The 18098-nt window shown below is 43.6% G+C and overlaps 1 protein-coding gene across 1 annotated transcript in view; it reads right to left on the bottom strand.

The window, feature by feature from the left end:
• Nucleotides 1-18098, bottom strand: part of LOC106576150 (transcription factor SOX-5) — a 383455-nt gene that overhangs the window by 179002 nt on the left and 186355 nt on the right. The window contains exon 3 of the mRNA XM_045699762.1: nucleotides 10697-10785. The gene's annotated coding sequence lies outside the window, so the exon portion shown is untranslated. The remainder of the gene's footprint in view (nucleotides 1-10696; nucleotides 10786-18098) is intronic.

The raw sequence follows: 18098 nt of genomic DNA, 5'->3' as shown, positions 1-18098 counted from the left end.
AGCGAGTCGGAGTCAGAGGCCGAGACTTGTCTGGTCTCTACTCCTCCCGTTATGGGGTCTGAGACGCCGAAGCCTCCCACCATTAGCTCTGACAAATTGAAAACCCTAGTTATTGGCGACTCCATTACCCGCAGTATTAGACTTAAAACGAATCATCCAGCGATCATACACTGTTTACCAGGGGGCAGGGCTACCGACGTTAAAGCTAATCTAAAGACGGTGCTGGCTAAAGCTAAAACTGGCGAGTGTAGAGAGTATAGAGATATTGTTATCCACGTCGGCACCAACGATGTTAGGATGAAACAGTCAGAGGTCACCAAGCGCAACATAGCTTCAGCGTGTAAATCAGCTAGAAAGATGTCGGCATCGATTAATTGTCTCTGGCCCCCTCCCAGTTAGGGGGAGTGATGAGCTCTATAGCAGTCTCACAACTCAATCGCTGGTTGAAAACTGTTTTCTGCCCCTCCCAAAAGATAGAATTTGTAGATAATTGGCCCTCTTTCTGGGACTCACCCACAAACAGGACCAAGCCTGGCCTGTTGAGGAGTGACGGACTCCATCCTAGCTGGAGGGGTGCTCTCATCTTATCTACGAACATAGACAGGGCTCTAACTCCTCTAGCTCCACAATGAGATAGGGTGCAGGCCAGGCAGCAGGCTGTTAGCCAGCCTGCCAGCTTAGTGGAGTCTGCCACTAGCACAGTCAGTGTAGTCAGCTCAGCTATCCCCATTGAGACCGTGTCTGTGCCTCGACCTAGGTTGGGCAAAATTAAAGATGGCAGTGTTCGCCTTAGCAATCTCACTAGTATAAAGACCTCCTCCATCCCTGCCATTATAGACAGAGATTGTGATACCTCACATCTCAAAATAGGGCTACTTAATGTTAGATCCCTCACTTCAAAGGCACTTATAGTCAATGAACTAATCACTGATCATAATCTTGATGTGATTGGCCTGACTGAAACATGGCTTAAGCCTGATGAATTTACTGTGTTAAATGAGGCCTCACCCCCTGGTTACACTAGTGACCATATCCCCCGCGCATCCCGCAAAGGCGGAGGTGTTGCTAACATTTACGATAGCAAATTTAAATTTACCCCAAAAAAAACAACAACGACGTTTTCGTCTTTTGAGCTTCTAGTCATGAAATCTATGCAGCCTACTCAATCACTTTTTATAGCTACTGTTTACAGGCCTCCTGGGCCATATGCAGCGTTCCTCACTGAGTTCCCTGAATTCCTATCGGACCTTGTAGTCATCGCAGATAATATTCAAATTTTTGGTGACTTTAATATTCACATGGAAAAATCCACAGACCCACTCCAAAAGGCTTTCGGAGCCATCATCGACTCAGTGGGTTTTGTCCAACATGTCTCTGGACCTACTCACTGCCACAGTCATACTCTGGACCTAGTTTTGTCCCATGGAATAAATGTTGTGGATCTTAATGGTTGTCCTCATAATCCTGGACTATCGGACCACCATTTTATTACGTTTGCAATCGCAACAAATAATCTGCTCAGACCCCAACCAAGGAGCATTAAAAGTCGTGCTATAAATTCCCAGACAACCCAAAGATTCCTTGATGCCCTTCCAGACTCCATCTGCCTGCCCAAGGACGTCAGAGGACAAAAATCAGTTAACCACCTAACTGAGGAACTCAATTTAACCTTGCACAATACCCTAGATGCAGTTGCACCCCTAAAAACGAAAAACATTTGTCATAAGAAACTAGCTCCTATACAGAAAATACACGAGCTCTGAAGCAAGCTTCCAGAAAATTGGAACAGAAATGGCGCCACACCAAACTGGAAGTCTTCCGACTAGCTTGGAAAGACAGTACCGTGCAGTATTGAAGAGCCCTCACTGCTGCTCGATCATCCTATTTTTCCAACTTAATTGAGGAAAATAAGAACAATCCGAAATGTATTTTTGATACTGTCGCAAAGCTAACTAAAAAGCAGCATTCCCCAAGAGAGGATGGCTTTCACTTCAGCAGTAATGAATTCATGAACTTCTGAGGAAAAGATCATGATCATTAGAAAGCAAATTACGGACTCCTCTTTAAATCTGCGTATTCCTCCAAAGCTCCGTTGTCCTGAGTCTGCACAACTCTGCCAGGACCTAGGATCAAGGGAGACACTAAAGTGTTTTAGTACTATATCTCTTGACACAATGATGAAAATAATCATGGCCTCTAAACCTTCAAGCTGCATACTGGACCCTATTCCAACTAAACTACTGAAAGAGCTGCTTCTTGTGCTTGGCCCTCCTATGTTGAACATAATAAATGGCTCTCTATCCACCGGATGTGTACCAAGCTCACTAAAAGTGGCAGTAGTAAAGCCTCTCTTGAAAAAGCCAAATCTTGACCCAGAAAGTATAAAAAACTATCGGCCTATATCGAATCTTCCATTCCTCTCAAAAATTTTAGAAAAAGCTGTTGCGCAGAAACTCACTGCCTTCCTGAAGACAAACAATGTATACGAAACGCTTCAGTCTGGTTTTAGACCCCATCATAGCACTGAGACTGCACTTGTGAAGGTGGTAAATGACCTTTTAATGACGTCAGACCGAGGCTCTGCATCTGTCCTCATGCTCTTAGATCTTAGTACTGCTTTTGATACCATCGATCACCACATTCTTTTGGAGAGATTGGAAACCCAAATTGGTCTACATGGACAAGTTCTGGCCTGGTTTAGATCTTATCTGTCGGAAAGATATCAGTTTGTCTCTGTGAATGGTTTGTCCTCTGACAAATCAATTGTAAATTTCGGTGTTCCTCAAGGTTCCGTTTTAGGACCACTATTGTTTTCACTATATATTTTACCTCTTGGGGATGTCATTCGAAAACATAATGTTACATTTCACTGCTATGTGGATGACACACAGCTGTACATTTCAATGAAACACGGTGAAGCCCCAAAATTGTCCTCGCTAGAAGCCTGTGTCTCAGACATAAGGAAGTGGATGGCTGCAAACTTTCTACTTTTAAACTCGGACAAAACAGAGATGCTTGTTCTAGGTCCCAAGAAACAAAGAGATCTTCTGTTGAATCTGACAATTAATCTGGATGGTTGTACAGTCGTCTCAAATAAAACTGTGAAGGACCTCGGCGTTAATCTGGACCCTGATCTCTCTTTTGAAGAACATATCAAGACTGTTTCAAGGACAGCTTTTTTCCATCTATGTAACATTGCAAAAATCAGAAACTTTCTGTCAAAAATGACGCAGAAAAATTAATCCATGCCTTTGTTACTTCTAGGTTGGACTACTGCAATGCTCTACTTTCCGGCTACCCGGATAAAGCACTAAATAAACTTCAGTTAGTTCTAAATACGGCTGCTAGAATCCTGACTAGAACCAAAAAACTGTGATCATATTACTCCAGTGCTAGCCTCCCTACACTGGCTTCCTGTTAAGGCAAGGGCTGTTTTCAAGGTTTTACTGCTAACCTACAAAGCATTACATGGGCTTGCTCCTACCTATCTTTCCGATTTGGTCCTGCCGTACATACCTACACGTACGCTATGGTCACAAGACGCGGGCCTCCTAATTGTCCCTAGAATTTCTAAGCAAACAGCTGGAGGCAGGGCTTTCTCCTATAGAGCTCCATTTTTATGGAATAGTCTGCCTACGCATGTGAGAGACGCAGACTCAGTCTCAACCTTTAAGTCTTTACTGAAGACACATCTCTTCAGTAGGTCCTATGATTAAGTGTAGTCTGGTCCAGGGGTGTGAAGATGAACGGAAAGGCTGGAGCAACGAACTGCCCTTGCTGTCTCTGCCTGGCCGGTTTCCCCTCTCTCCACTGGGATTCTCTGCCTCTACCCCTATTACAGGGGCTGAGTCACTGGCTTACTGGTGTTCTTCCATGCCGTCCCTGGGAGGGGTGCGTCACTTGAGTGGGTTGAGTCACTGACGTGGTCTTCCTGTCTGGGTTGGCGCCCCCCCTTGGGTTGTGCCGTGGCAGAGATCTTTGTGGGCTATACTCGGCCTTGTCTCGGGATGGTAGGTTGGTGGTTGGAGATATCCCTCCAGTGGTGTGGGGGCTGTGCTTTGCAAAGTGGGTGGGGTTATATCCTACCTGTTTGGCCCTGTCCGGGTGTTTCATCGGATGGGGCCACAGTGTCTCCTGACCCCTCCTGTCTCAGCCTCCAGTATTTATGCTGCAGTAGTTTATGTGCCGGGGGGCTAGGGTCAGTCTGTCACATCTGGAGTATTTCTCTTGTCTTTTCCGGTGTCCTGTGTGAATTTAAATATGCTCTCTCTAATTCTCTCTTTCTCTCTTTCTTTCTCTCTCTCTCGGAGGACCTGAGCCCTAGGACCATGCCTCAGGACTACCTGGCTTGATGACTCCTTGCTGTCCCCAGTCCACCTGTCTGTGCTGCTGCTCCAGTTCCAACTGTTCTGCCTGCAGCTATGGAACCCTGACCTGTTCACCGGACGTGCTACCTGTCCCAGACCTGCTGTCCCAGACCTGCTGGAACCCTGACCTGTTCAGCGGACGTGCTACCTGTCCCAGACCTGCTGTTTTCAACTCTCTAGAGACAACAGGAGCGGTAGAGATACTCTCAAAGATCGGCTATGAAAAAGCAACTGACACTTACTCTTGTGTTACTGACTTGTTGCACCCTCGACAACTACTTAGATTATTATTATTTGACCATGCTGGTCATTTATGAACATTTGAACATCTTGGCCATGTGCTGTTATAATCTCCACCCGACACAGCCAGAAGAGGACTGGCCACCCCTCATAGCCTGGTTCCTCTCTAGGTTTCTTCCTAGGTTTTGGCCTTTCTAGGGAGTTTTTCCTAGCCACCGTGCTTCTACACCTGCATTGCTTGCTGTTTGGGGTTTTAGGCTGGGTTTCTGTACAGCACTTTGAGATATCAGCTGATGTAAGAAGGGCTCTATAATTACATTTGATTTGATTTGATTTAAACCAGGACCCATAGGGCCTTGGTCAAAAGTAGTGCACTATGTAGGAGAAAAGGGGGCCATTTGGGATACATAGTACGTGTGTGTCCTCTGGAATGGATACCAGGAACAAGTACACTTCACTTGTAACCCCATCGTCTTCTGCCTCGGAAGCAGGCTATACACACACACACGCCTGCACGCATGCATACACAAAAGTACATGTACGCACGTACACACACATGCATGTGCACACAGCAGAGCAGCAGATATGTCTGAGAATACATTAAAGAAGAGGGGTAGAGAGATAGACAGTGAATACCAATGGAGCGACTGACATCTCAGTGACACACCAAAAACATTCACCTGTGAATCTGTAACCTTCATCATGATGTAGATCATTTCTCCTATTACCACTGGTCCAAGATCTTTATCCATCCACCTCTTGGTTAAGGTTAGGATTGGGGGTGGGGGTAAACTGATCGTAGATCTGTGGTTAACAGGAACTTCTACCTCAAGCCTCTGTGACATCTCAAACATGTGGGCTACACATTATTGAACATTCAACATTTCCTGTGTTTGTCTCAGAGCATCACTAACACTGGACCACTGATAGGAACTGTAGTTTCAAGGTCATCGGTTCAGCACCAACCTCCAACCACTCACAGTCATCCAAGTCAAACAGACTAGACCCTTACAGGACAATAGGAAATAACACCAAGCTTAGAGACACTTACCCGAGAACTAACATCTTCAATCAGTCTCAGACAGACAAAATAAACATGTAGCCAAGATGGTCCTCTGTAGCTCAGTTGGTAGACCATGATGTTTGTAATACCTGCGTAGTGGGTTCAATTCCTGGGACCACCCATACATACATCGTATGCACGCATGACTGTAAGTAAATTTGGATAAAAGCGTCTGTTAAATGGCATTTATTATTATTTAAGATGCTCGAACAGCTACTTTCAGAAGCAGATCATTGTACAAGTAACACCTTCTGTCATGTTCAGACGAGACAACAGCAACGGCTAATTGAGACTAAAGTGAGTGTACACTTGGGTGATAACCTGTGCACTTAGTCGTAATAGTGCCTTGACACAAGGTTGAACCCCATTTTTACCACACACCCCAGTGGCTCGCAGTCTCTCACTGCCTAAGTCACGTTAATTACCTGTGTGTCTGTGAAGGTGGAACCTTGTAGCCCTAACCCCTTGTAGCACTCAGGGAGATGGGGATTGATGCACACTCAGCGACCCCTCTGATTGGGGTTAACAGTGTGATCATTTGCATGAAGGTGGGGCTTCATTAGCAGGGAACTCTGGGAGAGAAAGTGACCTCTGGTGCAAATATACAGAGCAAGAGGGACCGTTAAGCCTGTGGCATGCTTCCCAGTCGAAACAGTTTGCGTATATATTATGACGAAATGTTGTGATGTTTTTGTTCATTTTGCTGTTCAGCAGGTCTTTTTTTCCGGCTGTTCTGGACAACATTTCTTGAGGCAATTCAAAGTTCGGTAGCTGAAGTGTAGGCCCCTTCGTCGGTGATTGGTCAACAGTACTCCTCTGTAGTAGGAGTGGGAACTATGGACGGGATTCTTCAATGAAGTGTTCGTTTTCATTCAACAAGAGACGACTAGTTTTCTCTTGAGAAATACTGCACAAAACATCTTACTTAGATGTAAAATTGCGCGACTAAGAACTAGGGAAAAACTTCCAAATTAATGATAGATTTCTTGATTTATCTTGGATTGATTTGAATATTTTGAGGAAGTGTTTCTGGCTATGTTGTTGCTATGTTGGCTCAAGAGTGACAAACAGCAGTAATATTGATACTTTCTTCTCGTTTTTCAAGCGAACACACAGACATACACACACAAAGACACACACAACATGGAAGATTAGCTATTGTTAGACAGACAGAGCGGGCTCTTCACTTGGCGACACCTGCACTTCCGCAAAACACAAACACGTGATGGTGGTCTGTCCCTGTCCAGTCATGTATAATGCAGAGGGAGGGTGGGGCCTTCTGTTGTCTGTCCCGGGGGGGCTTCTGTAAACAGACACACACACACATGCACCACTGTGCACACATACAATTACACACACACACACACATACAATTACACACACACACACACACACAAAAACACACAAAAACACACACACACAGGTGGCCCTCTTCTAACCTGGTGACACATTCAGAGGACACTAATGCCCACTTTCAGTTGGCCGCACAAACACACATAGCTTGTCCACCCCTACACTCACAGAGACTGTCCAGTCAAGTGTAGTTAGTGTGCCACAGAATGTCCCTGACAATATGGAGACTGATACTGTTCTGAAGCACAACTATAGTATTAACCTCTACTGGATATATGAGCTGCATAATATCAAACATTTCCCTCAAACTGGTTTAAATAGATAGATATCAAACAGGGGTGTGAGAGAGAGCGAGAGAGAGAGCGAGAGGGGTGGGGCGAGGGGGGTTGTGTGATCATTACTAAAGTGATGGGCCCTGCTCGGAAGGCTGTAGCCTGTGAATAATAATGTGTGGTGACCTTGACGTGGAGGACCTGCTATTCCTATATGGTACACACTAGTACACGCACTCTAATGACATCAAACATTGTGATGACATCAGACGGGGAACAGGATCCCCTGCCTGCATGACTCATTTACAAGACAAGACTCACTTTCCCTACAGGAGACCCCCCCCCCCCTGTCCTCTCCCACTGTCTCCTCTGCTCTGCCTCCCCCTACTGTTATCCCTGTCTAAATCTGCAGCATCTGACCATGCTGGAAAAGACATAGGAACAGTGCTTTGAAACCACAAAAGTAACCTCCTAACTCCACAGAAGATGAATGAAAACATCCCAGATTTGTTTCAGTGTGAGCGTGCACGCCTTTATCTGTGTGTGTTGGTGTGTGTGCTTCTGTGCAAGCTTCACCTCTCTCTCTTTCAGCTCAGTGCCAGAACAACGGGCCTCAAACTGTTTAGCTACAACTGTTCCAAGTCCCAATCATTACAGCTTGTCACAAATAATTCATTTTCTCATTCCTCATAAAGATGCATAAAAAATTACCATGTTATTATACTCTGCCACTCTCCGGAGGCAGCGGAAGACCAAATTTTAATTGAAATTTCTTCCTGCACATTAAATTAAATCCATAAATAAGAGTTTAGGCATTGGTAGAGGGAGCATATGTTCGTTAGTCCAGACAGGCGGCAGTAATGGCTGCTGTAATGTTTTAATAGCTGCTCTCTCCAAGCTCCGATACGTTCCCATCATTCCACTGATCACAGCCAGTCACAGGCAAGCTAGTGGCCAATTACAGAGCTCTATACCATGGTCACTATAGAAGGACGAGGACAGGGACAGGGACGAGACAGGCAGGCACAAGGGACAGTGTGATATTCTGTCTGGATCAGAGACACAGCATATGAATACTGATGTTTGGAGGACATTACAATGAGAATGCCTAGAGGTTGGACTGCGATGTTTTACATGGTGAAAATGTCCTCAAAACGGGTTGCTTTTCCATGATCATTAGACAATAGATTCAATACGTGTGCAGTATCTTTAGGAGAATAAAAGGTGTTTATAATTCATGTTTGATGATGCTTAATTTAACCCGTTCTTTGTTTAAACAGCAGGTTGTCTCTCATCAGATCTATAAAGGCTCTGTGGCAAAGTGGGGATGGATGGGGACTGATGCAAAAGAGCAGCTAACCATGCTGAGAGGGGGTTCAGACACACACACACACACACACATAGACACAAACACACACACACACACACACACACAGCGGGTAGAGGTCCCCTCCACTTCACACACACACACACACACAGTGGGCAGTGTCCGGGTCAGTGTAACAGAATGGTGACCGCTGCCAAACCAATCTCATAATCAGGCCTGGGACATGACCACAAGCTGTGAACATAACACTGTAGTGACACGATGGAGTCACACACACACACACACACACACACACACACACACACACACACACACACACACACACACACACACACCTGTGAGCGAGTGTGTATCTAACAATACTCCAGATATGAACTGAGTGACAGTTATTAGCTTAAACATCATTATGTACTGTTAGTGTAAGGTGGGTCACATCATTAGTTCTAATGTACTGTTAGTGTAAGGTGGGTCACATCATTAGTTATAATGTACTGTTAGTGTAAGGTGGGTCACATCATTAGTTCTAATGTACTGTTAGTGTAAGGTGGGTCACATCATTAGTTCTAATGTACTGTTAGTGTAAGGTGGGTCACATCATTAGTTCTAATGTACTGTTAGTGTAAGGTGGGTCACATCATTAGTTCTAATGTACTGTTAGTGTAAGGTGGGTCACATCATTAGTTCTAATGTACTGTTAGTGTAAGGTGGGTCACATCATTAGTTATAATGTACTGTTAGTGTAAGGTGGGTCACATCATTAGTTCTAATGTACTGTTAGTGTAAGGTGGGTCACATCATTAGTTCTAATGTACTGTTAGTGTAAGGTGGGTCACATCATTAGTTATAATGTACTGTTAGTGTAAGGTGGGTCACATCATTAGTTCTAATGTACTGTTAGTGTAAGGTGGGTCACATCATTAGTTATAATGTACTGTTAGTGTAAGGTGGGTCACATCATTAGTTATAATGTACTGTTAGTGTAAGGTGGGTCACATCATTAGTTGTAATGTACTGTTAGTGTAAGGTGGGTCACATCATTAGTTCTAATGTTCTGTTAGTGTAAGGTGGGTCACATCATTAGTTATAATGTACTGTTAGTGTAAGGTGGGTCACATCATTAGTTCTAATGTACTGTTAGTGTAAGGTGGGTCACATCATTAGTTCTAATGTACTGTTAGTGTAAGGTGGGTCACATCATTAGTTCTAATGTACTGTTAGTGTAAGGTGGGTCACATCATTAGTTCTAATGTACTGTTAGTGTAAGGTGGGTCACATCATTAGTTCTAATGTACTGTTAGTGTAAGGTGGGTCACATCATTAGTTATAATGTACTGTTAGTGTAAGGTGGGTCACATCATTAGTTCTAATGTACTGTTAGTGTAAGGTGGGTCACATCATTAGTTATAATGTACTGTTAGTGTAAGGTGGGTCACATCATTAGTTCTAATGTACTGTTAGTGTAAGGTGGGTCACATCATTAGTTCTAATGTACTGTTAGTGTAAGGTGGGTCACATCATTAGTTATAATGTACTGTTAGTGTAAGGTGGGTCACATCATTAACCCTCTACCGGCACGAGTCCGATAGTCGACAAGTACCGTAAGGGAAACTAGTTCAGACAGGACAAACCCTTCAGTAAGGGAGAGGAATGGTTAAAAAAAACAAATCTCACTTAAAGGTAATGTTTTCGATTATGGGGGAGGGGGTGGGGGTGGTTCTACTAAGCTATATGGAATTGTTTTAAAATGGTCATACCAAGGATCATTTAGCTATTTGGTTTTGAATTTTAAGAGCCCTTAAGGTGTCCCTAAAAATGTTAAAAAAGGAAAAGTGTTTCTAGAGCCTCTAGAGTCATATGGAACGTAACTAGAGGACAATACTGTACATGTCTAAGAGCAACGTGATGAGAAGACAAGACGTTAACAATCATCTGGAGCTCCGTTGGCAGAGCATCGCACGTGAGATGCCAGGATAGTGGGTTCAATTACTGAGCACACCCGTATTTTAACTCTATGCATGACTGTGCATAGAAGTGTCCGCTAAATAGCATATATTCTATTATTAACTATCCTTACCAGTCAGTGAGTGGTGATGCTGTATGGTTCAGTTCTGAAGCTGGGGTCACTTTAGTCCAGGGTGAGAGAAGACCAGGCTCCACTGACCCCTACACAACACAAACACACAGAGAGAAACATACACTATTAGACCCACAACGTTAAACCCCTTTGGAGATATGTTAACTCTAGAATAAAGGTATACCATCCCTTAAAGTGGATAACCACAATGACACTAACAGCTGTGGAGACAACGGACTCACAACTGACATCAAGAAGCATGTCAACGTAACAGCTTAGACAGTGGTTACAGGTTACACTAGAAGCAGAAGAACAGTTCACACCATGAAGATGTGACAACTAGCCACAAATACTGTACAAGATAGCTGTTAATAACAAGGAAACAGGAACTGTAGTCGTAAATGTTAAATATGTCCCATTTTAGTTTATGAATAGATGACAATTACTGTATGCCGGGCCTGTGATCTCAGTATTCTGTTAGTCCCCATGAAGAACAGGATTGTGTTGAACATACACACGCAATCACCCCCCCCCCACACACACACACACCTCCTCATCATCTCATGTCAATGAAATCCTCAGAGACAATAAGCTATTTTGAGGCCAAATCACTGACAGAAATCCATATTTTTCCAGTGAAAAGATCCGGAAAACATCTGATTTTCACAAGATTGGATTTACCTCTTTAATTTATTCCCAAAGTTCCTAACAATTACTGTTCCTCTATCTCATCAGCGAATGCTCCGTCTATTGCATGTTATTGGAAAATGAACACAGTGAGTTATATAAATCATTAAACCTCTTAACAAACACACTCATAGAAACCTTCTTAAAACACACACACAACACACACACACACACACACAAACAGAAAAACCCTCTTAATGTACATTAGATGATCAAACTTGATATTAATTCCCTCTCTCCACTGCCCTTGTCCCAATGTTCTGAAGGGAACGTGTACAGTAGTGGGATAAACGCTGCTACAGAGTAGAGTGGATCATCTTTAGTTTTATTACAACACTTGGCAGAGGTTTCTCCAAGCAGCTAAACACCAAAACACTGCCTGTTCTCTCCTTCTCTCCTCCCTCCATCCCTTCCTCCCTCCTCCCTTCTCCTTCTCTTCCTTCTACACCAAAACACTGCCTGTTCTCTCCTTCTCTCCTCCCTCCATCCCTCTGTCCTTTCTCCCCTTCTCCCCCTTCTACAGATGGATTGGTAACCCCAGTTCATTTGTGTTGCAGCTCCCAGAGATTTATGATTTTATACACATGATGACCTTATTACTGATTAATGTGTTTGTTTTTATGACCGTGTTTTTCTTTCTGTTTGCATTTTGTATTTATATTTTTATGTGTGCGTTTTCTGTAATTTATGTAATTCAGGGCTCATCTGTAAAAGAGACCTTTGTCTCAGTATGACTCCCTGATAAAGGTTAAATAAAAAAATATAATACCTCTATCCCCTTACAGCACACACAGCACCAAGTCATCAGATTGGGGAGTGTATAGTTTGTATCTTGTCTGAACATTAGATATGTGATTTGGGGACTGGTGTTTGTTCTGAACATTGGAGATGTGATTTGGGGACTGGTGGTTGTTCTGAACATTGGAGATGTGATTTGGGGACTGGTGGTTGTTCTGAACATTGGAGATGTGATTTGGGGACTGGTGGTTGTTCTGAACATTGGAGATGTGATTTGGGGACTGGTGGTTGTTCTGAACATTGGAGATGTGATTTGGGGACTGGTGTTTGTTCTGAACATTGGAGATGTGATTTGGGGACTGGTGGTTGTTCTGAACATTGGAGATGTGATTTGGGGACTGGTGGTTGTTCTGAACATTGGAGATGTGATTTGGGGACTGGTGGTTGTTCTGAACATTGGAGATGTGATTTGGGGACTGGTGGTTGTTCTGAACATTGGAGATGTGATTTGGGGACTGGTGTTTGTTCTGAACATTGGAGATGTGATTTGGGGACTGGTGGTTGTTCTGAACATTGGAGATGTGATTTGGGGACTGGTGGTTGTTCTGAACATTGGAGATGTGATTTGGGGACTGGTGGTTGTTCTGAACATTGGAGATGTGATTTGGGGACTGGTGGTTGTTCTGAACATTGGAGATGTGATTTAGAGACTGGTGGTTGTTCTGAACATTGGAGATGTGATTTGGGGACTGGTGGTTGTTCTGAACATTGGAGATGTGATTTGGGGACTGGTGGTTGTTCTGAACATTGGAGATGTGATTTGGGGACTGGTGTTTGTTCTGAACATTGGAGATGTGATTTGGGGACTGGTGGTTGTTCTGAACATTGGAGATGTGATTTGGGGACTGGTGGTTGTTCTGAACATTGGAGATGTGATTTGGGGACTGGTCGTTGTTCTGAACATTGGAGATGTGATTTGGGGACTGGTCGTTGTTCTGAACATTGGCATCTGTCATTAAAAGAAGAAGGGAAAGTGTTATTGTAAGTCTTTCATCTTTAGTTGGTAATCTTGTAAACCTTTGATGTAGTGTATCTGATGTGTGAGGACTTGTGTCTAGGTAGGACACAACATATGCACAGCATGTGTCTGCTCAATGACCTGCAGGAAGTACAGAGTTAGAACAGCACAACCCTTGCTAACAAGCCACACATTGCCTTTCCTTATGGTGCTGAGAGAAGAAAAACCTATCATCAATGATATATTATTGACATTAACTTCCACTAAAATGACTCAAAAAACCACCAACAGAAAAAAAGGTTAACAAAATGACAAAGGAACAAATGCATGATGGAGTAATGTTAATCATTGAGAACCGCCCTCTGTCCATGTCGTTGGTCACATAACAAGAACCTAGTGGTCTAGTCATTCTCTCTCTCCAACAGACTGGACCACCCTCACACTGGGCCGCTGAGAGAGGGACAAGTATTTACATGTATTTACACACACAAAAGACACTAACCCTAACCCTATGCACTTAGGAGATGTCTACACAACAGCCTTAACATGAGCTATGGATGGAAGAACAAACAATGGAGCTTCCTACAGCATGCTTAAGAGAGAGAGAGAGAGTGTGTGTGTGTGTGTGTGTGTGTGTGTGTGTGTGTGTGTGTGTGTGTGTGTGTGTGTGTGTGTGTGTGTGTGTGTGTGTGTGTGTGTGTGTGTGTGTGTGTGTGTGTGTGTGTGTGTGTGCTTTTACTGCATGCCTTTACTCCAGCGGCCAGAGTGAAACTGTGAACACAATCCCTTGGCCTGACCACACTCGTATTTACCCTAACACATAAACACACTCTCCCAGAAACCATGATTAAAATCTGCCTTTGTTGCTGTGCTTCAATGTCCCTGCTATGTCCTGATGGAGGCCTGTGAGACTGCTATTCTACTATTCTGCAGTGTTAATCTACTATGGTGGTTGAAAGGGCTGTAATGAGCTCCCGGTTGTGAATGGAATCTATAGTTCCGTAGTGTCCAGACTCCAAGCCTATTCTTTACAGCAGAGAGGGACCGTGAGACCCACTGCTTACATTATCAAGTTCCCACAACGTTCCCACAACGTTCACATAAGGGTGTGAGAACGAGGGGGATACAGTAGAAAAAGGGAGAGCCGGGAAGCCAGATAGTGTAGGTAACTGAAAACACAGTGATAGTAGCTTTTGTGTCTTTTGCCTATCTGAACAACCAGACACAAAGACACTAGCATCAGTTCACGCCACTCATTATTCTGCACACAATCTGGAGACTCACTCTGTCATACACAACTAATACACACACTCCATAATTACAAGAGCAACGCACTCCATAATTACAAGGGCAACACACGCCTTAAAAGAGCAACACACTCCATAATTAAAAGCGCAACACATTCTATAAAAGGGCAACACACCCCGTAATCTCTGTTACCTGTATTTATGACAAATGTATCCTTTTGCTTTGGAGGTTGTGTTGCAATACTACTCATCTGGAGGACAGTGAGGACAGAGGGACTTACTCAGACAGACATACAGGGTGTTTGAACATCTGACCAGGCATGCTTTGTTAAGATTTTATTAAATTAGGGAAAGGATGCAATGGAGACAGGCACAGAGAAGCTGGGTGGTCCTGGAGAACTACCTGGAGGGTTTAACCTCTCTGTAGGAGCTGGGAGCGGAGTGTGATGACGAGGTGCAACTGTGGACATGTTGGGAGGGGGTGTTTGGGGGCATGGGCAGTGTCATGTAGAGGAGAGGTTGGAGGTATACTGTGTGTGTGTGTGTGTGTGTGTGTGTGTGTGTGTGTGTGTGTGTGTGTGTGTGTGTGTGTGTGTGTGTGTGTGTGTGTGTGTGTGTGTGTGTGTGTGTGTGTGTGTGTGTGTGTGTAGAGAGAGCAGCAGCAACAGAGGGAGTTGTGAGGGAGGTGGTGTTGAGTAGAGTTGAACACTGATCCTGATTTTTTTGAATGAATCAAGCCCATCTCATCACACGTGAACACACACACAGAATGACACCAAATCTACTCCGCTTAATCACGTTACACACGCATCATCTGTTCACACAATCGGAACACACTTCCGGGGTCACACACAGTACAGTCGTGGCCAAAGGTTTTGAGAATGACACAAATATTAATTTTCACAAAGTCTGCTGCCTCAGTTTGTATGATGGCAATTTGCATATACTCCAGAATGTTATGAAGAGTGATCAGATGAATTGCAATTAATTGCAAAGTCCCTCTTTGCCTTGCAAATGAACTGAATCCCCCAAAAACATTTCCACTGCATTTCAGCCCTGCTACAAAAGGACCAGCTGACATCATGTCAGTGATTCTCTCGTTAACACAGGTGTGAGTGTTGACGAGGACAAGGCTGGAGATCACTCTGTCATGCTGATTGAGTTCGAATAACAGACTGGAAGCTTCAAAAGGAGGGTGGCGCTTGGAATCATTGTTCTTCCTCTGTCAAACATGGTTAACTGCAAGGAAACACGTGCCGTCATCATTGCTTTACACAAAAAGGGCTTCACAGGCAAGGATATTGCTGCCAGTAAGATTGCACCTAAATCAACCATTTATCGGATCATTAAGAACTTCAAGGAGAGCAGTTCAATTGTTGTGAAGAAGGCTTCAGGCCGCCCAAGAAAGTCCAGCAAGCACCAGGACCGTCTCCTAAAGTTGATTCAGCTGCGGGATCGGGGCACCACCAGTACAGAGCTTGCTCGGGAATGGTAGCAGGCAGGTGTGAGTGCATCTGCACGCACAGTGAGGCGAAGACTTTTGGAGGATGGCCTGGTGTCAAGAAGGAAAAACATCAGGGACAGACTGATATTCTGCAAAAGGTACAAGGATTGGACTACTGAGGACTGGGGTAAAGTAATTTTCTCTGATGAATCCCCTTTCCAATTGTTTGGGGCATCCGAAAAAAAGCTTGTCCGGAGAAGACAAGGTGAGCGCTACCATCAGTCCTGTGTCATGCCAACAGTAAAGCATCCTGAGACCATTCATGTGTGGGGTTGCTTCTCAGCCAAGGGAGTGGGCTCACTCACAATTTTGGCTAAGAACACAGGCATGAATAAAAAAAAATTCGCGCATGATGGAGCATCTTGCCATAAGGCAAAAGTGATAACTAAGTGGCTCGGGGAACAAAACATCGATATTTTGGGTCCATGGCCAGGAAACTCCCCAGACCTTAATCCCATTGAGAACTTGTGGTCAATCCTCAAGAGGTGGGTGGACAAACAAAAACCCACAAATTCTGACAAACTCCAAGCATTGATTATGCATGAATGGGCTGCCATCAGTCAGGATGTGGCCCAGAAGTTAATTGACAGCATGCCAGGGCAGATTGCAGAGGTCTTGAAAAAGAATGGTCAACACTGCAAATATTGACTCTTTGCATCAACTTCATGTAATTGTCAATAAAAGCCTTTGACACTTATGAAATTCTTGTAATTATAATATTCCATAGTAATCTGACAAAAATATCTAAAGACACTGAAGCAGCAAACTTTGTGTAAATTCATATTTGTGTCATTCTCAAAACTTTTGGCCACGACTGTACATAGGTGTCACACACACGACAGGGTTATTACACACAACTCATATATAAAAATATGATACATTCACATACATCACACACACATATGCACGCACAAACCCACACACCTCCTACCAGGATTGGGGTCAATTCCATCTTATTTAGAGGGGTGAATATGAAAATAGTCAGCATCTGAATCAATGTCATGTTCTGTCTGAGTTGAATGGCTTGAATTAAAGTTTGTGGTTGGATGGTCTGAGAATCTGTTGTGCATCTCATTCTAATATACAGACCCTTTTCAAAAAGTTGTTCAACTTGACTAAGTTCATGGTCCCCGCTTCTCATTGACATTGAGAGATGTCAAAGGAGACATTGAGAGATGTAATAGACATAGGCCCTTTCTTTCACTAACTTTCAAGGCTGCATTTGAATGTTATTTAACCTGTCTAATGAAAAGGCTTTTGTACACAAGTTCAGGTACACAAATATTGAATAGTTGAATAGCTCAATTGTTGTCTGGGCTATTATCATCTATGGTAAGATATTGGTAGCTGAAGACCTTGAACTCTCTCCCTACCCTTCTTTTTCTCCCATTCACTCTGAAAGTACAACACTCTGAAAGCATTGAGATACATAGAGGTCACCATCTCAGAGCCCTAGTTCCATCCACACACACACACACACACACACACACACACACACACACACACACACACACACACACACACACACACACACACACACACACACACACACACACACACACACACACACACACACACACACACACACACACACACACACACACACACATTGGGTCCCAGATAGTCCCTATACGATTAAAGACCCAGTGCAGTCAAAACATGATTTTACTGTGTTTTATATATATTTCCACACTTTGAGTTTGGAATAATACTGTGCAAATGGGACAATTATTATAATGGCCTTTTAGTGTATGAAATGTCAGACTGTTTTGGTGGGATGGACTTTTGGCCTTTCAATGGTGACATCAACATGCGGTAAAATAGAAAGAGAGTTCCAAACCTCCATGCCAATAACAGCTCGTTTTCATTTTCCCCCTCCCCACTCTGACCACTCCCAGACAGTCGTAGTACAATTCCTGCTTGAGAAATGGCTCTTTGTTAAGAAGCTACAGTATTTTACTTTCTTTTTGACAATTTTAATGGAAAACAATTACAGTAAGTTACTTAACTGTTGTCCAATTATTTGACATTGATATAAAAATGGCTGCATTGGACATTTAACACAAGTTCCACAATGAGTCTCTAACACACAACAGGCAGGCCACACACACACACACACACACACATACATACACCACCCCAGGGCCCTGAATAACACAAACAGAATAATTAGCCATCCACTAAACAAAGCACACACTCTGTAATTAT

Source organism: Salmo salar, chromosome ssa17, assembly GCF_905237065.1.
Source record: "Salmo salar chromosome ssa17, Ssal_v3.1, whole genome shotgun sequence".
In the NCBI taxonomy this organism is placed as follows: domain Eukaryota; kingdom Metazoa; phylum Chordata; class Actinopteri; order Salmoniformes; family Salmonidae; genus Salmo; species Salmo salar.
This window is presented reverse-complemented; position numbering and strand designations above follow the sequence as displayed.